Source organism: Oryctolagus cuniculus, chromosome 6, assembly GCF_964237555.1.
Source record: "Oryctolagus cuniculus chromosome 6, mOryCun1.1, whole genome shotgun sequence".
In the NCBI taxonomy this organism is placed as follows: Eukaryota; Metazoa; Chordata; class Mammalia; order Lagomorpha; family Leporidae; genus Oryctolagus; species Oryctolagus cuniculus.
The window spans coordinates 50,566,617-50,573,953 of record NC_091437.1 but is presented as its reverse complement, the minus strand read 5'-3'; the positions used below and the strand labels follow the sequence as shown (position 1 = coordinate 50,573,953).

At 37.3% G+C, this 7,337-nt stretch overlaps 1 non-coding gene across 1 annotated transcript; it reads left to right on the top strand.

Moving 5' to 3' along the window:
- The first annotated feature begins 336 nt into the window (after nt 1–336).
- On the top strand, nt 337–440 carry LOC127490845 (U6 spliceosomal RNA). The gene has a single exon (XR_007919239.2). It is a non-coding gene; the product is annotated as a U6 spliceosomal RNA (small nuclear RNA).
- The last annotated feature ends 6,897 nt before the right edge of the window (nt 441–7,337 follow it).

Sequence of the window (7,337 nt, the reverse complement as noted above, 5' to 3'; positions counted from 1 at the left end):
TCTTAAAGGATTTAGGCATGTACCATTTCATTACACAAGAAAATCCAATTTTTGTCAGAGCCAGTAGTGTTAAACCAAAGCACAACACTGGAAAAGCTTGAGTTCTCTGGCAAGAATGGCAGGCCAAAGTACCTGCAGGGTAAAATACATGCAGAACAGTCAAATGAGAGAAAACTGGAGTGGTTAGTATAACCCCAACTGAGACAGCAGGTAATCACACCCATTAGGAGACTGAAAATGTGGCACATGTGAATGAACTGAAGAAGATCTCAGCCAAGGTATGGACAATGGAAAAGGAAACTAGATATTACCCAACATCTATTAAAAGGAAAGGACCTGGCCCACTTTAGCAACACATATACTAAAATTGGAATGATACAGAGAAGATTAGCATGGTCCTTGCACAATGATCACATTCAAATTCTCAAATATCTATTTTAAAAAAGAAAAAGATGGAAAATCTGACTTGACTGACTTGAGAGGAAACAAAGTGGGAGAAGTCAGGGATGACCATTTAAGTTTGGACAACAGGAAATACAGTGTTGCCTTCCCAGCATAGAATAAAGCATCAATTTCAATAGGAAAGTGTTGTAATGTTAAATTTTAATCTCAGGTTTTTGCAGATCACATAGGGAACTATAAGGAGACAGTACAAGATTCTAGGATAGGTCAGTAGAAAGATCAGAAGTAGATCTATTTGCTCACAGAATACATGAAACATAATGTCTGAACTAAACTCAAAAGAGTAGTCTGAACTGTAATGAAAATCTGTAATATTGAGGGAGAACTGATAAGAAGAAAAGATTAATGAGCAAAGAAGAAACAAACTTGGGATGCTGCAGCACTAAACAGACTAAAATGCTGTCAGGCGGCAAAAGTAGCCAGCACTGGAAGGTTAAGGAGAAGGAAAGCACAAGCAAACCCTATCAAATTTCACCACCATGAAAGACATTGACTGGGGCCTGCTTTGTGGCAAAGATGGAGTTCTGGGCTCCTGGATTTGCTGTGTCTCAGTCCTGGCCATTATAACCATTATAACCATTCTGCTGAACCAGCAGAAAAGATTTCTTTCTTCCTTTCTTTAATTTCTTTTCTTTCTTTCTCACTCTCTCTAACTCTGCTTTTAAAATAAATAAATAAATAAATAAGTAAATCTTAAGAAAAAAGACTGATTACTCAGAATATAATTCAGCCATGAAAATACACTAAAAATAGAACTCAAAACTAAAATAACCTGGCAGATTGAATAAACCTGATTTAAAATATAACCCCAGCAACTCTCCAAAACTACACTTACCAAAATGATAGCCACAGCCACATATGGCTATTTAAAGTTAAATTAATGAAAAATTCAGTTCCTCATTCACACCAACTACATTCCAACTGCACAAGAGTCACAGGTGGCTAGTGAGTATCATTTTGGACAACGCAGATTTAGTTTATATCCCTGACCTCAGTAAGTTCTAACAGGCAGTGTTGCTCCAGATCAATGCCTTTTGAAGGTATATAAATTGGGCATTTTTCTTAAATGTGGTTCTACAAAGGGATTATCATCTTTTGTATGCCTTCTTCTGCTCTGTAAACAAAGTATACCCATGCATACATACTCAGACAACATTTTAGCATGAAATTCTTAAATCAAAACCAGAATCCAACTTGTACAGAACCATAATATTTATTACAAATCCCTAGGAACATTACATACAGGCACAGGTCTTCATTTCTCACTATTTTTCTTAACACATCAAGCATTTTCAATAAGCATATTTCACAGATGGATATCACAAATGGGTAAACTGAGGCCTAATGTGAGATGCAGTTTTTGGAAACAGTTATAAGGAATGTCAGTTTTTCCAGAGTGTTTCCCTCCCCAGGATTGTCTTCTCAACAGGTAGAACTCACTCCACTCCCTCCCATGTACTTCTAGAGATAGCATTTCCTTTGATCTTTCTGACAGGTGTCAAAAACATGTCCCACAAGCCATGTCAAATGCTGGCTGAGAAATCACCCATGGACCTGACACTTCCTTCTAACTATATGCTTTGTAATTGGATTATTTCATCTGACACAATTATCCACCACTATTATGGCATATAAGTACACTTGAAACATTCAGTCCTATATTGTTTTTCTACCAAAGAACCAAAAAAAAAACAAAAAACCTACAAGAAAGTTGTCCAGCGCTGGGCCTGGAACACATATGAGAAGCAAGAACCCAACTATCTGAGCCATCACATGGTGCCTCCTAGGGCACACAGTAGCAGGAAGCTATAATTAGGAGCAGATCCAGGACTCACTCCAATACAAGATGCAGGCATTCCAAGAGGTCAAACATTTGGTGGTAAACCAGTGTCCAATACCTGTCCCTCATTGCTGATGTTTATTTGCCTACATTTAAGAAGGTCTCATCCACAGATAGATCCAAAGTGGACTCTGACAATTCAAAAATAGACTTGAATAATAGGATGTGCATTTTGAATGCATAGGAAGGATGATAAACATGGCAAAATAAATAAGAATAATCTCACTTTCCCAATTTCCCAAGTTAAAGACCAGATATTTCTAGCATATGATCGCCAATTTCTGGCATTTTTACAACTTGAGAAGACAAAATTTACAACTGATCTGTGTCTACTGTGTTGGTATCAGTTTAAAAAAAATATATATGTACAGCTGACAAAGTAAACTAGCTGTACAACTCAATGAAATTATTTGATTGATCAAGATTGTTCCTACCAAGCCTGTATAATGGATAAAATTCTAAAATTCTTAAGTACTTCTGAAATTCTTCCTTCTTTCTCTCAAGAAACTCAGCATCTTCAAATCAGTCTTTGTTTTGCTCAAAGGGTTTAGCAAATTGGTTTTCTTCATCACTAATTCTCATTTCCTGCCATTCCTATTTTAGGTCAAAACTCAAACATTCCACATTAAGATCTTACTTGGTCATCTTCTACACCACCAACTATTACTAACTCACTGTCAAATTACCTTACTAAATATTTATCATAGCATTTACCACTAGGGGATCTTAATTTTTAATGGTTTTTTAATACATATGTAAAATATATGCTGTCTGTAAATCAAATCTGACTTTTCTTAAAACAAGGTTTTACCTATTTTGCTTATCACAGTGTCTGGTAAATCACAGATAATCAAATAGCTTTTAATAAAATCCAATCAAGCCACTAGACATAAATTCCAGTGCACTGCCAGCGCGGCGGCTCACTAGGCTAATCCTCCGCCTTGCGGCGCCGGCACACCGGGTTCTAGTCCCAGTCGGGGCGCCGGATTCTGTCCCAGTTGCCCCTCTTCCAGGCCAGCTCTCTGCTGTTGCCAGGGAGTGCAGTGGAGGGTGGGCCAAGTGCTTGGGACCTGCAGCCCATGGGAGACCAGGAGAAGTAACTGGCTCCTGCCATCAGATCAGTGCGGTGCGCCGGCTGCAGCGCGCCAGCCACGGCGGCCATTGGAGGGTTAACCAATGGCAAAGGAAGACCTTTCTCTCTGTCTCTCTGTCTCTCTTACTGTCCACTCTGCCTGTCCAAAAAAAAAAAAAAATTCCAGTGCACAGTAAATTCAGAGAATAGAAGTGTGCATAACATGAAAACAAAAGGAAACCATGGGCAAATCAAGAACGTGGGTGATCATATAAATGATGTGAAATCTTCAAAAAGTCAACATCATGGAAAGACAGCAGCAGAGAGTTATTTCTATTTATTTATTCTTACTTACCTATTTATTCTATTTATTTTAAAAGAAACCAACAAGTATAAATTCAAAGTGATTTCCATGAATCCTTGAATAAATCCTCATATCAAGCCAAGACTATAAAAATTCTTGGGAAAAATGAAGATTTTTTTTTCAATTAGAGTTTAGATATTTAATAATTTCTGGAATTACTGTTATTTTCACTGAGATTAAAATGGCCTTCTGGTAATTTAGGCAAATGCCTTCATTCTGAAGCTACTGATCCTGAATTATTAAGGCATAAAAGATTTAGTATCTGCAACATAAATTTTCAAATAGAATAGCAAAACTATGTGTGTGTGCATATTTCATTTCCTTTCATTTTTACAGACTGTTCACTAGAATATAATTTGTAAGTTTCAGGGTCAGAGAGTACACAGAACTTATTAAAAATCTGTTACATAATAAATATTTGTTGAGGGGCCAGCACTGGGGTACAGTAGGTTAAGCCACCCTCTGCTGTGCCAGCATCCCATAAAGGTGCCAGTTCCTGTCCTAGCTGCCCACTTTCAATCCACTTCCCTGCTAATGCACCTGGGAAATATGGCCCAAGACCTTGGGCAACTGTCACCCACAAGGGAGACTTGGAGTGAACCAGTGGATCTCTCCTACTCTCTCTATAATTGTCTTTCAAATAAATAAATAAATCTTTTAAAAAATTAGCATTGTTTTTAAAATAATTTTTGGATGAATTAATGAACTGAATTCCTATAGAATGCTGCATCTCCAACATTAATATAAAATAGAATCACCTGGAGCATTTCCAAAAAAGAAAAAGAGGACAAGAACAGACTTCAAGAGTCCATGTTCAACATTTTTCAAGTATGGCCCAAGAATATGTATTTCTAACAAGCTGCTGTGTGATACTAATGCTACAGCCAGGGGAGTCACATTCTGAGAACCACTGCTATTAAAAATAGTTTTTTTTTTTTTTAATTTTTCCCTTGGCTCAGATAGATGCTGCTTCAGTAAAGAACAAAGTATTAATGTAATCCTTTCCTATAAGATGCATGATAGGCTTTATTGTTTAATTCCCAAATAATCATCTTCTTATGATATTACTGAGATTTAATGTTGAGTTTATATTACTCAAAACTCAGGTACTTTTTACTAACCAGGCAAACTCTTTCCTGTAGATTAGTTTCCCTCCTCAAAGTTTGTCTTCAGAGAGGAAGCTGAAAGATCACTTGAGCAGCTCAGCATACGACTTCCCAGTTCTCATTCGTATATTTGGAAGAAGGCTGGGAAAACATTCACTATCTCTGCTCAGCACAATAGCTTCCTGAAGCATGTCTGCCTCCAGAGAAATCAGGTGCCTCATGCACAGCAGAAATTTATGTTAAAGAAACTCTGTTTATGAGAGGCAAATGTGGTACCCAAATTTATCTCCCAGTGACAACTTCAGAATCCGAAAATTTTCAACTCTCCTCTCGTGAGTTGCTTGAAATTGCTGTTTTTCAAGTCAAGAACACCTGTTTAGTGTTTTTCTCCTCACCCTCCCTGGTAAATAGAGCCACCAGGAAAACAGGATCTGAAGGTTTTAATGAATAAGAAACACAAAGTATTGACAGATTTCAGAACATTATGCCACCCTTACCCTGTTTCCCTAATGAGGTAAGATCAAAAATGAAGAAAACAGTTGTGATATTGGGCTCTGGAGTTTGTTTTTAAACTGCTGCAAATGAGCTTGGATTGAGTATCATTCTACTGGGTATAGTCATAAGCAATTTGCATATTGCTGTGAAACAGCATACACAGACATGACTTTGGTAAGTGAACAAATAAAGGTTTGATGTTCAGCAATCGGCATCATTCCAAGAACTTTCTATCTCAACTATATGACACTCCTGCAATCAAAACTCCACTTTGTGCCTTTACTGCTGGGCCAGATCTAACTATACAACCCCCCAATTCAAAAAAAAAAGAAAGAAAAAATGAAAAGAAAAACAAAAACCAACAAAAAATCCTGAGCCACTGTGAATCTTATTCTGATTCAACAGAATTAAGTGCCTAGTCGGTACACAGAGCAAATATCAGAGAACAAAAAAGGAAATTAGCTATGGCTAGGGAGGATGAAATACCAGTTGTGACCTCAGAGTAATATAATCTTCATTCACTTATAAAGTTTTAAAGCACCTATTTTAGGAGAAAGGAAAATAATAACTACATAATTACAAGTGTATCCCTGGTCAGGCACCGTGGCACAATTAGTTCAACTGCCACATGAAAAACCACATTCCAAATCAGTGGCAGGTTACAATCCCAGCTACTCCACTCTTCCAAGTCAGCTTCCTGCTACCGTGCCTGGGAAGCAGTGGATGATGGCCCAAGTATTTGGGTCCCTGCCACTCAACGGGAGACCTGGATGGAGTTCCTGGGTCCTGACTTCAGCCTGGGCTAGCTCTGGCAAGGCATTTGGTAAGTGAACCAGCAGAAGGAAAATCTCTCTCCCTGTCTTTTCCTCTCTTTGTATCATTGTGCATTTCAAATAAAATTAATAAATCTGTAAAAAAAAAAAAAGCTTATCAAAAGAATTGAACACAAGGAATTGTATTGAATCAATGAATTAACAATAAGTCAATGGTTTTAAAGTCCTGTGGCTTAAAGGACAAACAGAATTTTGAAAATTAAATAATGAAAACTAAAGAAAGGATAATGGTAGTCTATGCAGAATGAGTAACAGGATACTTATAGAGTAAAAACATCATAGGTGAGTCAACAAATTAAATGAGATCTTAGAAGGCTTTGAATTCTGTATAAGAGTATGGGCTTTATTATATAATGCAGATTTTTAAAATGAGTTTACAAAGTAATTAATGCACTGACAGTAGAAAGAACATATTAAAACATCTACTTACATTTCTTATTTATTTGTTATTTATTTATTTTTATTTATTTGAAAGGCAGAGAGAGAGAAAAGAGAGAGAGAGCAAGAGAACCTGTCATTCACCAGTTTACTCTGAAAATGCCCCCCACCAGCCTGAGCTGGTCCAGGCCAAAGCCAGTATTGGGAGCCCAACTCTGGTCTCCCATATGGGCAGCAGAGATTCATGTTCTTGTGCCATCACTTGCTGCCACCCAGGGTGTATATTACCAAGATGTGAGAAAAAGGAGCAGAGCCAAGACTTGAACCAAAGCACTCAGATAAGAGATGTGGGCATACATATAACTGGTAAGCTGAACGCCTACCTCATCTAAATTATTTTTAATATGAAGATCAGTATGGTTTCCTTAATTCATCTACATGTCAGATGGATATAAGGAATCTTGAGGGATAGGAGTCATTTTCTTCAACCCTGCCTTCACTTCAAGGGCTTGAATAGCTGTCCTAAGGTGTTACTGACATGGATAACTTTAATTCATAGAGTTCTTGTAATTACTTTATAGTAAGATGAAAACTCATCAAGGACATCTTTTGTGTTACCCAAATGTTTCTTAGTTATCTCAGGGGAAAATACTTAAAAGAGCTGTAGAGATGAGATGGTTGCGGGTGCGAGGGAAGTTATGGGGGGAAAGCCGCTATAATCCAAAAGTTGTACTTTGGAAATTTATATTTATTAAGTAAAAGTTGAAAAAAAAAGAAGTTCCTGATT